This window comes from Chinchilla lanigera, unplaced genomic scaffold (assembly GCF_000276665.1).
Source record: "Chinchilla lanigera isolate Chin_1 unplaced genomic scaffold, ChiLan1.0 scaffold00042, whole genome shotgun sequence".
NCBI lineage: Eukaryota > Metazoa > Chordata > Mammalia > Rodentia > Chinchillidae > Chinchilla > Chinchilla lanigera.
Window position 1 is genome coordinate 2,313,664 of NW_004955443.1, and position 16,608 is coordinate 2,330,271.

Below are 16,608 nucleotides of genomic sequence, written 5' to 3' on the forward strand. Positions count from 1 at the left end.
TAGCAGGATAATTTCAGTCTCACGCTAGGTTGGAGGGTAAAATTTCTGGCAGGAAAGTTCTGGCATATTCACCAGGCTGTGGGAGCTCATTGACTTTCACACAAGTGCACTAGTCAAAACCGAGATTTGGCCTTGATTTCAGCCTTGCTGCTCTCCAAGTCTTTTCAATGGTCATGTTTTTAGTTAATTTGAATGTTCTTATAAGTTCTCTTTTTTAATCCTTTTGTTTAAAATTGAATGACTTGAGTTTTAAAGTAATTATCAAAAGCTTTCAATGCTGAACTCAAAGTTACTAGGTATTGCTTTCATAGTTTTCTTTCCTTTTCTTTTGGCTTTTTGAGAGAGGGTCTCACTGTGCCATTCAGGTTAGCCTTGAGCTCACTTTGTAGCTAAGGCTGGATTCGAATTTGCAACGATGCTCCTGCCTCAGCTTCTCAAACGCTGGGATAACAGGCGTGCACCACCACACCTGGCTGATTGTTTTATTTTCTTAATTTAAAAGGTATTTATAGGAGGCAAGTAACAAGTAAATACTTTACTAACAGTAATATAAAACACAGCAAAATAATAAATTTCTATAGGAAGAAGTTTAGCATATATAGTGATATTTTAACAGGGCCTGAAACAACTTCAGGCTGTTAGTATTTTGCCATAGAATATTAAAGACTAAAATTATATAGAATTACTTGTAGTAATTGAACGTTATAAAACAATATTCCCTTAAATGGGCATGCATACACACAGACTCTCATGTAATGTTTAATATGGAGAGGTCACATTTGGAGATGGTAGACTATAGGGTTAAGCTTTAAGAATAGTGGTAAATGTTTTGCATTTAGGATGTTAACTCTGAAGTATACTTAAATGTCTGAAAATTCTCCAATTAGATTTCACTTTCTGCATATGGTGAAGACGTTTCTGCTTCTTCCCTTGCTTCCTTTTTCCCTTTGCAGCCCTCCTCTTTCTCTTCCTCCATCTTCTCTCTCCTCCTCTGCTGCCTCCTTCTTCATCCTCCTCTCTCTCTCTTTCTCTCCCTCATTTTTATTTCTTAACTCTTAATCTTGGGAATAGAATTCAGTGCCTTTGCCCTGAGCTACACCCCTAGCCCACTTTAAACTTTTAATTTTTATTTTAGACAGGACTTCTATAAGTAATTAAGTTGTCCAAGTTGGACTCTTAAATTTTTATTCCCCTGCCTCAGCCTTCCAGAGTTTAGGATTACAGATCTATTCCACAGTGCCTAGCTTTGTTATTATTTATTTATTTATTTATTTATTTATTTATTTATTTATTTATTTTAATCAGAAGCCTAGAGATATGAAAATCTTGCAGAAGACATGGAATCCTAAATCAAATTTTTCTAAAAGTTCATAAATTCAAAATAAGTTAAGAAATTATAAGTAAAGACATTTAAAGAAGTTTCACATTTTAATTAAAGTATAAAGCAATTGATGATAACTCAAGTCCATTGCTACTGTAAGGTCTTAAATTTGTATAAGATGATCACAGATTTCACACTTGTACACATAAAAATAACACATGGGATAAGGGATACAGTGATATTTTAGCAGGGCCTGAAACAACTTCAGGCTGTTAGTATTTTGCCGTAGAACATTAAAGACTACATTTTTCTTTTAAACATCCAACTTCTTAGAAATCAGTAGTGTCAGTAGTACTCAGAAACTCAGGAGTTTCTGATTTGTGAACCGTGACCTGTAATTAGAATTTTGAAAATGTTTATCCATGAGTTCTAATCAATTAGGTTCGGAAACCACTAACTTAAATGATATTACCATAAACTTGAAAAGCATTAGGTAGGATTAAAAATATAGCAATGATATCTATAGATGGGAAATATTTTCATGAGGAAGAATCACTGGAAGACATCATATGATCTTAGCCTTTATTTCTGTTCAGAGTTATAACAGTGGTTAGCAAGTTAATACCCAAACTTATATGATGATCTGATGATCACAAAGTAGCAGGGTTTGGAAAGACCATAGTGGTGATCTTGCCTTGTGCTCATATTTAAACAGTAAGAGCACTTAAGCAATGTGGTCAGCAACATAATCTGGTAAATTGCAGATTCAAAATTTGACACAATTTCTTTTCTCCATCCATCCCTTGTGCTTTGCACTGCATGTAACTTACCACTAAAATACATACTTTACATATATTCCATTTCTCTTATCTAAAGGTTATTTAAAATTATGTATATAATTAAGAGACACTACCCTATCCCTTATCCCATGTGTTATTTTTATGTCTACAAGGGCAAAATCTGTGAACACTTTATACAAATTTAAGACCTTACAGTAGCAATGGATTTGAGTTATCATCAATTGCTCCGTACTTTAATTAAAATGTGAAAGAAAACTTCTTAAATGTCTTTATTTATGATGTTTTAATGGAAATTCTGAGGAAGTGCAGTAATATAGATTGTGTGAATTATGTCGAGCCTTGGAAAATGTAGAATTACCCAGCTCTGTGATACAACAATAGGAACTGAACTATGGTACTCAGGTAAATGGAGGAAGCAGGTGCTTCTAGTGTTACACAGTGCCCCCCTAGCAAGGTGCCAGCTTACCGTGTTGGAAAGTTCTTTATCTTCTGCACTGAGAATGTTAATAGTGATAAAAATTACAGAAATTAGTAATTATATATAATATGAGCTATTGTTATGGTTGACACATTGTGTCAACTTAGGGAGTCTAGAGGTTTGGCTAAGTGACTCAGCAGGAAGCCAGGGCGCTTACTTTGTATACATCCTGAGCCTGTGGAAGAGGAGGGCATGGAAATTATGAGAGAGCTACACACCCCTTAGGTGGGGGTAGCCTGTTTACAATGTAAGGGAGGGAAAGAGGTTGCTTGCCGCCATTCCTCCTGTTTGCTCTGGCTGCTTTGCTGTTCGGCTGCCATTTCCCCTCTTTGCTCTTGTTGCTTTGCTACCTTCTGCATCGGAGCCAGCCAAGTATGGACTGAAACCTCCACAAACTGTAAGCTAAATAAACTTTTCCTTCCTTCATTTTGGGCATTGGGTATTTTGTCTCAGCAATGAGAGAAAAGTAACCAAGACAGCTATGCAAACTCTTTCTAAATATATCAGTTCAAATAATGTAGTGTTTTGTTCAGATAACCCAGTTCAGAGAGCAAGAATTATATTTTGATCATAGAATAATTATCTAACTATCTCACATTGAACAAAACTATGGCAAACACTGCTCATGTGAATGGAAAACAATTGGCTGTTAGTCATAAGCCTTCTCTAGGAAGCAGATCCCCTACTCGGATATTTTAGTTGGAGAAAAACTGGTAAGGAAATACAGTTTGGATGTGTGTATATTTGCTGCCATATTCATTTTATACATAGCATATTCTATGCAGATTATATTCATTCATTCATTTGCTCATTTATTCCAGGGTGATAGCAAGAACATAAATACCATTAAAAAACCATAGTACCTTAGCTACATTTAAAATTTGTCAAAGTAGTATTAATACTTTTGGAAGAATTGTTTCACTGTAAGTCAATGTTGAATTTCATCAAGGATGCAGAGTGTCTAGGGTAGGTTTAAAAATATGATGAATACACTTATCTTACTTAGTTGAGTAACTTCCTGCACACCTAAAACTAGTACTTGATGAGTTTCTTTGTCCTTGGCATTCCTCTGAATAGTTCTTATACATTCCATGTAGATCATTTTTTTGTAGATTTCATACATATCCGGATAAAACTGAAAATGCAGAGAAAATTTAAAGAGCTTATAAGAATCTATTAATAATATATTACTTCAACTCAATTGGGTGACATGAAGCGAACTTCTCTGAAGGGTATATTAAGATATGGGACAAGGTGACTTAGAATACAGATTCCCATAGAAAATACGAGAGTGGGGAATATGATTTGCTCCTACCATAAAAATTACTCATTTTCTCATTTCTAAAAATGAGTCACATCTTTCTGAATCCATGAATGATCTTTCCTCTTGTTATAACCCTGCGATGGTTTTTATGTGTCATCTTGGCTAGGCTATGATAGCTATACATTCAGCCAATCTAGATGTTTCTGTAAGGATTTTTTTTGTGTTGTGATTAGCATGTAAATCACAGTTCTTGAATAAAGCGAAGTACTCTCTGTAACGTGGGTGGGTCTCATTTAATCACATTCCGGTTTAACTGAAAAGCTGAGGCCCTGGAGGAAGAAGGGCTTTGGCCTGCAGAATGCCTGTCCACTCAAGGCAGAAGCAGCACCACCTCCTTGGCTCGGCAGCTACCTGCCTGCTTTGCAGACTTTGAACTTTTCAGCACGCACAGTATCACTTAAGTTAATTCCCAAAATTAGACCCATCCACTGTCTCACAGATCCGTCCATCTGTGCTACTGATTGCGTTTCTCTGGAGGATCTTGCCAATACAGAGCTGCAGATCTCAGAGTGCTTACTTATATAGCCGGGGGCCAACCTTACTCTCTGCTGTTTTTACCACCTTAGGGTGTTAAACCTTATCATTTGTTTCTCTGTCATTCTGGAGTGTAGCTGTTGTGTGGTTATACTAAATTTGATGTTTTACATTTTGAAGTTATAAATAGAGTACTAATAGAAATCCAGTAGAAATGTGTGATAACCATGATGCAAAAAATTAACAAGGTATTAGGACTTTCAGTTCATACATCTCATTTCAGCAGTACATTGGCTTAGCTCTATTTCAAGGGTCAAGATCAGCTATTGGAAATTGGTGATTTCAGATAAATCTGAAACAACTTCCTCAGGTAGAATATCCTGTGAAGTTGCAGAATGCACATTACATCACACAAAATATAGGCTACTTTTTCAATATTTATGGCTTGCATAATTTAATTTTTCCCTTATGCCCTATATTTTACTGGCTCTCCACTCTTTAATTAATTCAAGCATCTATCTGAATGTTCCTATATCCTTTAAGATTCTGGTTAAATACAGCTCTCACAAGGGAAGCCCTTTTAAATTTCCTCTAGCTGAATATAATAGCTATTATTTATATTTAACTTTACCTATATTTCTGTTTTATTAATATTTAAATTTTACCATGTGCATATCCATACAAAGATGAAGTAACTATAATACTAAAAAAAAAACTTGCTGACAAAATTTATTGATGAGTGCACATGACATGATATGTCTTTTGCAATTTACATTCAGACACAAATATAGAGCCAAGTGAACCAGGAACTGAATCTAGAGTTCCTGGACCTTTATTTTATTTTCTTTTTTAAAGTTTTACTCTATTTTTTATTAGTGTGTTTGTAGCACAAAATGTTTACATTCCTTGTGGGGAGATGGAACATTCCATACCTTAATTCCTGTGTTTGTTCACTTACCCAACCCTCCCCACTCGCTCTCTTAATCTCCTTTCCATTCAAGAAAGATCTCTTTACTCCTTATTATCTATCTTTAGCTCTTCTCTTTATTTATAATCTAGGCTTCTTATATAAGAGAAATCATGCAATTTTTGTGGTTACATGTCTCATTTATTTCACTGAATATCATGGTCTCCATGTATATCCATTTTCCCACAAATGTCAAGTTTATCTTTCTTTATAACACAGAGGTATTTCTTTGTGTGTAAATATAATATTTTCTATATGCATTCATCTGTTGATAGATATATAAACCTATTACTGTATGTCCTATGGCTAAATCCATTTTTTATGAATTGTGCTGCTTTAAATGTAGTCATTCAGGCATCATTATAATATTATATCTTTAGCTCTTTGGGAAAATACCTTGAAGGGTAATAGCTGGGTCAGAGATAATTCCTACTTTTGGTTCATTTAGGAATCTCCATACTGATTTCCATAGTGGATGTACTAATTTAAATTCCCACTAAAATTTTTAAAGTGTTCTTTTTTCTCTCACCGTCTTGACATCACTTGTTATTAATTGATTTCTTGACAATAGCCTGTCTTTCTGAGGTAAAATGGAGCTTCAGTGTTGTAATTTGCATATCTCCAGTTTTCCACATTTAGTATATATAGTGTTGCTAGTAGATTTTTCATAAATATCTTTTATCAGATTGAGATAAGATCCTCCTATACCTATTTTCTGCAGTTTGTTTTTTTTTTTATCATAAAAAGATGCTGGATTTTGTCAAAGGCTTGCTCTGTGTCCGTTGAGATGCTTATGTGATTTTTTCCTTGCTTCTGTTTATTGCTTTGCAGATCCTGAGCCACCCTTGCAGCCCTGGGAGGAAGCCTAGTTGCTTGACCTGATGTTAATTCACTGAAGTCTGTTCACACATATCTGTCTGAGCATTTTTTGCAATCTATGCTTAGATTGGTTTATAGTTCTTTTCTGGTCTTTATTAAACAGATTGGTCTAAAATTCTCTCTCTCTCTTCTGAGGGGTTGGACTTTTGACTAATTTTGGAATTAGGGTAATGGTAGGTTCCAAGAATGACTCTTGGAGGACTTCTTTTCTTTCATTTTCACTACACAGTTTAAAAAGTATTGCTGTTAGATCTTCCCTAAAGTTTTTGCAGACTTCAGCAGTAAATCCATCCAAACTCGGGCTTTTCTTCATTGTTAGATTTTTGCTTTTAATACTGATGCAATTTCACTGAATTTGTTTATTTAAGGTTTTTAAATCATCTTGGTTCAGTTTTCATAATTTATATGTATCTAAAATTTGCTTGTCTTCTAAATTGTCCAGCTTATTGGCATACAGGTTTTCAAAGTGCTTGTTAATAATCTTTTAAATTTCAGAAGTGTCCATCGTGATTTCACTTCTAATTGCAATAATTTAGATCTTTTCTCTCCTTTTTTGGATTACATTGGTTTAAGGATTTGCTGATGTTGTTTACTCTTTCTAAGAACCAACTCTTTCATTATGTGAATTTTTTGGTCTCAATGTCATTGATTTTTGTTCTGATCTTTATACTTTCCTTCCTTGTAATAGCTTTGACTTTGGATATTTTTTTTCAATCTCTTTCAATGTGTTGCTGGATGCTTCGCTGATTTAAGTAGCTTTTTTATATAAGAAATATAAATAATAATAATTGTTTTGTTTCTTAATCTTTATTTAAAATATAATGATTGCAAATTTTAATTTATTTTGATATTCTTCTGAAGCTGATGCTTTGTAGGACAATCGAACAAATGGAGCTGACATCTATGAACTTTTATCATCAAGCACCTTGTTCTGTGGATGACCTCCATTTTACTCTATAGCTTTGTTATTTGATTTACTACTCCTATACATGAGTGAGCCTATCATTTAATTTTGTCTATATGGTTAGATATTTTGGGGAGAGATTAATGCCAAGATGGGACAAGCCAGTCAGAATCAATTAAATTTAATGAAAAAGTGTATTAATTGCTTAGATTGAGCTTGCATTTTGTCTGAAGTTTTCTCCCATTACCAGAAATAATACTGAGTAAGCTAATACTTTAAATGTGAGATATAGGACGTAGTTCCAAAATAGACAGTATAGTAGTAGGATGGTGATACATATTTTCAACAGTTATGGTTCCATTTAATTAAACTAGAAGTCGACATGGCATGCTTTTCATATTCATTCATTAATGATATTTTTCCTGTTATCTTGCAAGAAAATATTATGAAGCTTTTTATAATGGATCACAGTTCATAAATTTGCTGTTTCTTATCTTAAAATGCTTATCTTAGAAGCTTTTGTACTTGTTCTTCTGAATGAATTAAAGTCTAATTTCATATTTTCTTTTCTTATTTATTATGCATATAATTAAAACACCTAATTAGGAATAAGAAACATGAAAACATAGTTCCATAATTTTCTGGTATTATACTAACACGAACGAGTAAACAAATGAGTTTTTTTATTACTTCTCAAATGACACAGCTTTAAAGACTTCCTTATCAACACAAAGCATTCGTTAAGGATTAGCTATTTAAAAGGCTTTGGAATATTAGCCTCTGCAAGACTTCTGGAAAGACGGATTATCTAAACATGTACTCTGCATCTCTCTCTTTAATTTTAGATTAAGAAGACACTTCTTCATAGAAAATTTTTCATGTTTTTTCTCAGCTCTTTTTTATAAATACATGTTTGTAGTATGTATTGATCCATTCTTTATGGGGTGGTACATGAATGAAATACATCTTAATTCTTTTTTTATCTTTCCCTCCCCCTCCTTCCCTCCCTCTCTCTTGATCCCCTCCCCACTTGTAAAAGATCTATCTCCCTACTTCCTAGTACTTATCTTTTACTTTGTCTTCTCTATATTTTGGGTTTCTCATCCAAGAGAAACCATGTGATCATTAATCTTGTATGTCTGATTTCATTTAATATTATGGTCTCAAGATGAATCCATTTTCCAGTAAGAGATCATTGTTTATCCTTTCTTGTGGCAGTATAATATTCCACTGTGCATAAATATATTTTTTATCCATTTATCTGTCGATGGACATATATGTACTGTTTCCAAGATATAGCTATGATGAACTATGCTGCTATAAATATGAGTATGCATGTATCACTGTAATAAGATGTATATAACTCTTTTGTGCAAACACCTACAAGAAAAATAACAGACAAATAAAATTTTTAGGTTTAGTCTTTTGATAAATTTCCACACATAATTCCATAATGATTGAACTGGTTCACATTCCACCAACAGTATAGAATGGTTCCTTTATCCCTGAAGCCTCACCAGCATTTGTTATTCTTTTTTTTTATGAAACCCATTCCTTCTGGAGTAAGATGGACTCTCAGTGTTGTTTTGATTTACATTTCTCTACTGGCCAGTGATATGAAATATTTTTTATTTTATTTATTGGTGATTTTTATCGTTTTGTCTCAGAAGTATTTGTTCATTTCAGTTGCCCACTTTCTATGGAGTGTTTTATTTTGGAGATGCCTAACTTTTTGACTTCTTTATACAGTCTAGACATTTGTCTTCTGTTTAAAGAATAGCTAATAAAATTTATTTCCATCCTGTACATTGTCTTTTCTCTCCATGGTTTCCTTTGCTATGCAGAAATGGTTTAATTCAATGTTATGTCATTTGTTGAGTCTTGGTATATTTCTTGTACAAGTGGGACTCTGTCCAGAAGGTCCATGTCTATACCAATGTTATCAAGAGTTTTACCCATTTTACCTTCCAGTAGATCAGGTGTCTCTGCTTTAACATTTAGATCTTCAATCCTTTTTGATTTTAGTTTAGAACATGGAGAAAATATGTGTCAATATTCCATCTTTCTCATGTGGATAGCCAATTTTCCTGGGACCATTTGTTAAAGAGACTTTCTCTCCTCCAGTGTGTGCTTTTGGCCCCTTTGTTAAAGATCAGATTAACTGAATGTGCCTGGCATTGCTTCTGCACCCTCTATTCTGTCCCATTGATCTACATATTTGTGCTTTACCAAGCTACCATGCTTTTTTCATCAAAGAAGCTTAGTAGTACAAACTGAAGTCTTGGAGTTTGATGCCTCCTGATTTGTTCTTGTTGCCAAGAATTTCTTTTGCTATTCTGTTTCTCTTCTGGATCCATATGAATTTTAAGATGGTTTTCTCTAGTTCTATGAGAAATGTTACTGACATTTTGATTGAAATTGCATTGAATCTGTGTATCAGTTTACAGTATAACTATTTTGACAACAATGGCTCTTCCTGCCCAGAAATAAGGAATATCTGATGTCCTCTTTGATCTCATTTTTGTAAAGACTGCAGTTTTGTTGTTGAGATCTTTACTTCCTTGGTTAGGTTAATTTCTAAGTATGTAGCTCTTGTGTGCTATTGGGTATGTTATTGATTTCCTAATATCTTCTACAGTTAATTCGTCATTGGTGTATGGGAACACTTTGTATGTTAATTGTGTATCATTTTAATCTACTGAACTTCGTTGTGAATTCTAGGAGTGTGTTGGTGAGTTTTGCGGGTCTTCTACATAAGAGGACTGTGTCATTTCCAAATAATAGTAACTTGAATTCTTCCTTTCCTATGTATGTATAGCACTTTTATTTCTTCTCTTCCCTGAATTCTGTGGCTGATGTTCTCAGAACTGTATTGAACCTGAGTGGTGATAATGGACACCCTTGTGTTGCTCTTGAATTTAGTGGGAAAATTTTCATTTTTTCCTGTGTAATATGCTCTTGGTCCTTGCTTTTTGATAAATAACTTGTATCAGATATTGAGATAAGGTCCCTCTATACCAATTTTCTTCACTTTTTAAAATTTTAAATGGGTATTGGATTTAGTAGAAATCTTTTTCTGTGTTCCTTGATGTGAATTTTGTCCTTCCTTATGTTCATGCAATGTATTACATTTATTGACTTGCTTGGGACAAATCATCCTTGTGTCCCTGTAATGAATCCTATTTTGTCACAATGTATAATCTTTTTGAAGATTTATTTCCCTCAATTTGGCAGCATCTTGTTGAGGATTTCCGTATCTATGTTTATTAACGACATTCTTTTTTTGCAGTCAAGTCCCTTTTCTGTAATCAGTGCAATTCTGGAATCAGTGTAATGCTAGCTTCCAAGAATGACTGTGAGATTACTCCTTCTCTTTTAGTTTCATTGAAAAGGTTTAGGAGTATTTATATTACATCTTCACTAAAGTACTTATAGAATTCAGTAGTTAATAAATCAGGACCTGAAATTTTATTAATGCATTATTTTAAAATTATTGCTTCAGTGTAGTTGTTATTGCATTATTCAGGGTTTCTAAAACTTCTGTGCTTGATTTGGTAATTCATATGTATCTAGGAACATAATTATTTCTTCTGAATTCTCCAATTTATTAGAGTACAGTTTCTCAAAGTAGTTTAGAATATTCTCAATTTCAACAGTGTCCATTGGGACATAGCCTTTTCATTTCTAATCAGATTGGTTTTCTCTCTCTTTCTCTCTTTCTCTCTCTCGACCAGCTAGGTTTTTTTTTTTATTTTTTATTTTTTTATTTTCTCAACAAAGCAATTTTCTGCATCATTGATTCTTTGTGCATGTTTGGCTCAATTTCATTAATTTTTGCTCTGAATATAATAATTTCTTTCCATATATTAGATGTTGATGGGCATTGTTTTTGTTTTTCTAGGATCTTAATGTTCATCATTAATTCACTTCTCTGGGCTCACTCTGTTTTTTGCTATGGGTATTTACAATATAAACTTCCTTCTCAGGACTGCTTTCATTCCTATAAGTTTACTGGCATTACCAATTGATTCTAACAACTGTCTAATTTCTTACTTCACCTGGTCCATGGCCTTGTATTATTCTAGAGGGTATTGTTTAATTTCCATGCATTTGCAACTTTTATGTAATTTCTTCTTCCATTGCATTCTAATTTCATTGCACTATGATCTGACTAGTGCGCAAGAAAAATTTGATTTTTGGCCTTTGCTTTAGCTTTATGATTTATTTTGGAGAAAGTCACATGTTTTGCTGAGAAAAATATGTATTCTTTTGTTCTTAGGTGGAACATGCCATAGGTACCTATTTCATTCATTTCTTCAAAGGTTGCATTCAGCTGATATTTTTCTTTCATTTTTATCTAGTTGGTCTGTATATTTCTGGGTTCCCTTTACAAATGTTTCAGTGTTTGTCTGATATTGTATGCATAGTACTGTTTGCTTTATGAAGTTGGGTATACCACTGTTTTGTGCATAAATGTTTATAATGTTTATCTCTTCTTGATTAATTGTTCTTTTATCCAGTATATCTGACCCTTTTGCATCTTGTGATTAGTTTTAGCATGAAATCAACTTTGTCTGAAGTTAGGATATCTATTCCTGTGTCTTTCAGGTCCCTAATGCTTTGAGTATTATTTTCCATCCTTCTATTTTTAATCTATGCTTTTCTTTCTGGAGTAAGTATATTTGGTATATATAGTATCCTGTTAGCTATTATTTCTTGATCTAGTCTGCGAATGTCTTTTGATTGTGGAATTGAAGTTGCTCACATTGACAGCATTTATAGGACAGTATTAAAACTTATTTTTGTAATTACATTATTTTCTTGTTGATTTTTTTTTTTGTTTGTTTGTTTTTGTCCTTTTGCTTAACTGCTCCCCCTACTGGGTGTGTTCATTCTAATTGACCTGTTGGCATTGTTGGTTTCATTGTCCTTTTACAGGGTATCCTTGGGAATTTTTGTTGTGCTAGTTTGGTGGTCATGAATTTAAGGTGTTATTCATCATGGAAATACCTTAACTCTATCATATTTGAAAGGTACTTTTTGGTGATACAGAGGTTCATCTTATTTTCTTTTCAGGCTTGAAACACTTTACTCCAAGCTCTCCTGGCCTGTAAGGCTGATGTTGAGAAATTTGCTGTAATTCTAATGGGTTTGCCTTTATAAGTGATTTATTAATTTTTTCTAGCTGTTAGGATTCTGTTTCTGTTTTTGACTTTTAGGATCTTGACTATGATGTGTCATGGAGGGTTCTTTTTCACTGTGCATATTTGAGATTTTATGTCCCTTGTTTATCTGCATTTTTTATTCTTCATATTTGGAGACTTTCTCCTATTATTATTGTAAACAAATTTTTGTACAATTTGCTCTGTCTTCTGTTTTTTTCACTAATTCAATTAATCTTAGGTTAGTTTCCCTTGCATCATCTAGTAGCTGTTGGATCCCTTTTTATTGTTCTCTTTTTTTGTTTTAAGTTGTCTCTTAATAATTGGTTTCTGACAGTAGCCTTATCTTCTAATTCTGCCCCTGTCCTCTCATGGGTCATTTCATTTGCCCATGCTTTCAAAAGATATTGTAATTTCCTGCACTTCTGTTTGCAAACACTTCATGGACTGCAATTCTTCCTAAACTGGTCATTCAAGTTTTTTGTCATTTTTTAACTCACCAAATATTCATTAGTCTCTTCTGTATAATGGCTGATCTTTTTATTTACAATGTCCATTATTTGCTTGAATATATCTTTTTTGAGCTCAGAATACCTTTTTGGTCTGTTTTGTTTCTGTTATTCTTTTGAATAACTCAGCTGGGCCGCTTTTGATTTTCTCCTTTTGGCTGTCCCTTGAGTCAACATTGGGAGGTTTGGGGAGTTTTTGGAGGCATTTTATTGCCTCGTTTTCTCATGTTTCTATTGTTTTTGTTTTGGTTTATACTGGGCAATTATAGCAGACATACTTTGTTGCTAGTAAGGAGAGCTCTTTGGTTAGTGTTTGTTCTTCAGTGATGCTCTGTGGACATAGCTAACTATAGCCTTTTACCTCCGTCCCCAGATCTGACCACCTCCATTAATTTGCAAAACGAGGATGTACTATATTTGATCCAGCACCCAGTTCTCCAGGAATGGATTGCAGGATTGTTAGTTACCCAGAAATAATTGATATATTGACATACAAAGAAAATCTTTAAATAGCAACAGCTATTTGACTCTGGCAATAGCAAATAAACCAGCAACAATAATATCAAATGGAGACTGAATATTTAAATATCACAAGAACCAACAGTGTACCATCTTTAACCATAAAAAGTCTGTAATTATAGTATAATACTATGATAAACCAAATATAGACATAGAGTAAGTATCTACTAAATTTGATAACCAGACCTCCATTAACAATGGAGAAAAATTAAACAGTAATAACATAAAGTTAACTAAGTAGAGATTAATGAAGCTTAATGGTTTTTCTAGTAAAGATAGAGGGGTGTAGAAAGGTAGAAGGCAAGAAGAAAATTTTGAAGTTTAGTCAGTTGAAGAAGAGGAGAGAATACTAAGATGAAGAATCCTATTAGATTAGAAGCATTAAAAGGAAAATGATAGAAACAGATAAATGTAACAAAGATCAAATAAGAGAAGAAAGAAAAGTCAGAAAAAGCCTAAAATAAAGATTTAAAATGAATAATTAAAAAGAAAAATGAAGGAAACAAGAAATGGAAAATATTCCATATGCTAAACAACCAGTGTGTTTAGGGGATATATGAGTCCAAAAGAAGAAGAAAAAATTGTCCATATATTCAACAGTTTTTCTCTCCAGGATCTGCAGTCTTAGAATCCAGTAATTCTAAGTTTACTCTACCTAACCTTATAGCTTAGGGACAGTGAGGTGCCCCAGTGCTGTAGAGGCCACTCTGTTCACCCCTGGCTGAGGATGCCTTGCAAGCTGAGGTGTTTACTTGTTCATATTGGGAAGTAGAGAAGCAATCAGACCTCTGCTCTACGCTGTCTGTGGGCAACGGGCCCTCTCTCTGTTTACACTTACCTATGTGTTATGGTTTATAGGTAGACATTCCCCCGAAGCCTCATGTGCTTAGAGATGAAGCCTTTGGGAGGGGATTAGATCATGGGGCATGCCACTCAGTTTATAACTAACTGTGGTGCTGAGAGGTGACCCCTGCTCACAGAAGAAGGATCGCTGGAGGCATGGCTTCAGGGTATATGTCCTTCCTGGCTCCTCCTTTGGTGCTGTCTGCTTTTCTGCCACCATGACAGCAGCAGCTTTTCCTCCATTGTGCCCTTCTGCCAGGGCCATGCCATTTCTCCTTGGGAGCCAGCTGATCTCAAACTGAAACATATACTGAAAGAAATCTGTCCTCCTTTAGGTTTTGGGTGTCAGATATTTTGTTCAAGCAATGATGACGGTGACTAAGACACTGTTAAAACCAAAAACTAGGTCATTGGCACGATTATGCTGTCAGTTTTTCAATAATCATTTGTGTCATGTGAAGAGACTACTTGAATAAGTCATAGTTGACCTAAAAAATTAAAAAGATATCTGACTTGACAAGAAGGTCTGAATACACATTAAATATAACCTTAGTCCTGGAGTTTTCCACAAGACTCAAGGGGAGGTTACATCAGTCAAATTGCATATAGAGATTCACTGGCACTACTACATGCATGCCCATGTTATATACCACTCTACTCATGTTACTTAATAAGAGGTCTGATCATCTGCAGCATAAATATGCTTCACTATTGTATATTATGGAATGTGTTTGTATTCTGTCTCAGCTGTAGTTACAAAGAGTACATCAGCAGGACTGCGGCTGTGGAATTTAAAAGGCTTAGTTGGTTGCAAAATTTTTAGTACAGTTTGATTGTGTGTCTCCCATATTAAAACGCAAGAAACAAAATTTTAATTGTTTCCTTCTGTAAATTACTTGAGCATGGCAACTAGTACTGCATGAAAATTCAGGTATTTTGTGCACAACGACTTCATGCCTTCACATTCACGGAAAACAGCAACTGGCATAAAATAGATGCTAAGTGTATAACTAGATTACTGAATAATCATGCAATGCACCGTTGCAAGGAGAAATTATGCACAATCCACTCACATACTATATATATATTATATATACTGTATATATAAAATCTTATTATAAAACATTCATTCAATATTTGATCATGTAACATCTGGAGCCATCCTGGATTTTAAATAATTACCATATATGTACTCTTCCAAAATTGCAACATTGCTTTTTAACATTGGTAAAATTTGTTTATATATTTCAGCTAAGCTAATGGTAGGTAGTAATTGTCCACAAACTAGGGTTTGATCTGACTTCCTTACCAATTTAATTCCTCATCTTTTACTTCTCTCCCTGGTGTATTTTTTTTCATTCATTAGTAAGCTCCCCATGATGCTTTCAGTTCATATGCTAAATGCGTCATTGGTCAATTGCTAATATTGAGTCAAGTGCAAGTAACTGATCCTTCTCACCACAACTTTTGGTTTTTGTCCTCTTTCAATTTCAAAGTAACACACATATGCATGCATGCACGCGCGCGCGCGCACGCACACACACACACACACACATACACAATTACCTCTCTATGTCATTGGTGATCACTGACTTCTTATTCGTTATTTTTTCAAATAATTTTTAGTACTTATTTGCCAGATTCCAAAGAGATAATACCTAATTACATCCTCCTGAAAGTTCTCTCTTAATCACATAACTTTCTATTTATAGTTAGCTACTAACTGGGGAGAAAGTCTTTGCTCTAGTCTTAGAACCTACCGGAACTCACACTGAGCACCATTATTTGCACTTATTATTATAGCTGTGAGGACCAGGGATATAGCTCAGAGGCACAGCACCTGGCTGGTAAGCTTGAGGTTGTGAGTTCAATTCCTGGTACCTAAAAGAAAATTATAATAATAATAATAATAATGACATGAACTGTGAGATGTGCAGAGAATTATTTTGATTTTCTGTTACCCAGTAAATGTCAATACAGCATTACTTATTAACATTTCACAGGATTTTAGAAATACTTAGTGATATGATACATGCAGAACTCCCTTCACACTGACCTACATTGCCAGCCCTTTTTTATTTTTACCTTTAATCTTGATAAAGTGTCTTTTTAAGTTATGAAATTGCTCAGGTTGGGCTCAAACTTGCAGCCCTCTTGCCTCCACTTCCCAGAGTGCAGGGATTTCAGACTTGTGCCACCATCCCCAGTTTCATATGGAAAATTCTTGACATAGCTTTTGGCATGTTACAATGTCTCAATAGCTTTTATGGTGGTGTTAAACATTTAAAACCAGTTGGTAAAATTAATTAAAACAAATTTTTCAGACCAAGGACAATGTAAAGCTTTCTAGGGAATTTGTTGGAAACTTGTGTCTTGATTTTATACCCGTTATTTTTTTGTTATGTAAGCATAGTTTAGATATTATAAA

At 34.1% G+C, this 16,608-nt stretch overlaps 1 protein-coding gene across 1 annotated transcript in view; it reads left to right on the forward strand.

The window, feature by feature from the left end:
- Gabrg1 (gamma-aminobutyric acid (GABA) A receptor, gamma 1) overlaps positions 1–16,608 on the forward strand; it is a 76,721-nt gene that overhangs the window by 37,072 nt on the left and 23,041 nt on the right. The window lies entirely within an intron of this gene.